The sequence below is a fragment of the Silene latifolia genome, chromosome 3 (assembly GCF_048544455.1).
Source record: "Silene latifolia isolate original U9 population chromosome 3, ASM4854445v1, whole genome shotgun sequence".
NCBI lineage: Eukaryota > Viridiplantae > Streptophyta > Magnoliopsida > Caryophyllales > Caryophyllaceae > Silene > Silene latifolia.
This window is the reverse complement of record NC_133528.1, coordinates 88,491,731-88,493,303: the sequence shown is the minus strand read 5'-3', so window position 1 is coordinate 88,493,303 and position 1,573 is coordinate 88,491,731. Positions and strand designations below refer to the sequence as shown.

Here is a 1,573-nt window from a genome sequence, read left to right as displayed (position 1 = left end):
TTTGGGCTGAACTTTGGACGGAACTTTCGCCGGAGTTGCCGGCTCCGATGACGGGAATCTACAGCATTCGTTTAAAGGTCACGAGTTGGCTATCATTGATTCGTGCGGATTAAATGAACAAACCACGGTGGTGTCATGTAGGCTGTAGCTTACATGATCAAACCACGGCTGTGACGTGTGATTGACATCAGTAGTCCACGGTGGTGTCGTCTGAATTACATGATCAGTCCACAGTGATGTCGTTTACTTTGCATGATAAGGTCGTGGTGATGTCGTGTACTTTACATGAAACTCTACTTTCGTTCGCTTTATTATATAGTATATTTCAAGCTTCTATCACGAAAATTGATGCATGAAAATTTGATGAAAGCAACAATAATAATACACCAATAAGATAAATTGAAGTATAGTTAGTCCAAGCAAAAAAAAAAATGAATGATGAGAGTATCATGTTGTGAGCAATAGCCATGGTAGTCCGAGCAAGAAGCTAAGACAACAATGATGAGTAGAATTGCGAAAAACACAACCAGATTTCCAATACTAGAATTGCGAAAAATACAACGAGAATTGAGTACACTCTGACGAGCACCCCTTCACAAGATAGTAACTTTCCTTAATCGTTGTTGTTGTTGTTGTTGCTGCTGCTGCTGCTGCTGCTGCTGCTGTTGTCGTAGTCGCTGCCGCCGCTGTCGTGAAATTTTAAACAATTGTGAAATTCAGAAGTTCAGTGGGGAGCAGGGGAGATGTAAACAGTAACAAGTGTATTAGGGTGTTAATTGTAGAAGGGGTAACTTTGGAAAGGTATTAATTGTAGAAGAATTCCGTAATTTATACGGGCGACATTAGTAATTTTCGGGCGACAAAAAGAAAAAGTGTAAAATAAATACATGATCTTATGCATGCAAACTTAATAAAAAGAGATGAAAAAAATCGATTTCTCACCATCTTATTTTCGGCCATTTTGGGCACAAGTGAAGTCTCCTACCTCACTTGTTCTTGAGCTTATGTATTAGGATGATCCTCCAAAATTTCAAGAGTATAAATCCTCCTAAAGAGATGCACCCAAGACACTCCCTTAAACAAATATCAACACTAACTAGGTATATAATATTTGTAAACCTTAAATGTATTTCTAGTACAATGCTAGATTAATAGAACATATATTATGATAGAACTAATTTTATCATGTGATTTCTAGAGAGAGTTTTTATTTTTAAGGAATTTTATGTCTCACAAAATTATTAGAATGATTAGTAGTATACACAAGCAAGAGAACAAGTCTCAATATAGTGAAAAAGAAGAGAGCCCACGGTTGGGCATAGGAGAACACAAAAAGTGAAGATGCTCTTTCTTTTTCTCTAACCCATATGACTAGGGTAGTTTAACTCATGCAAAATATAATCATCATAACATTAGCATGGATAAGATAAATAACAAACCCCATAACCTACTCCAATATTTCGGTCATTGAGATAATATGGACCTCTTTTTTATTTTTTGTCATTTGTACAAATGTGTGTCATGTGACATGTACATGTCTTATGTCACATTTAATCTAAGATGCATATTTAAC

At 36.2% G+C, this 1,573-nt stretch overlaps 1 long non-coding RNA gene across 1 annotated transcript; it reads right to left on the bottom strand.

The window, feature by feature from the left end:
- Window positions 1-378: 378 nt before the first annotated feature.
- On the bottom strand, window positions 379-1,339 carry LOC141646168 (uncharacterized). The gene is made up of 2 exons (XR_012545398.1): window positions 943-1,339; window positions 379-686 (listed from the first exon to the last, which is right to left on the bottom strand). It is a non-coding gene; the product is annotated as an uncharacterized LOC141646168 (long non-coding RNA).
- Window positions 1,340-1,573: the final 234 nt, after the last annotated feature.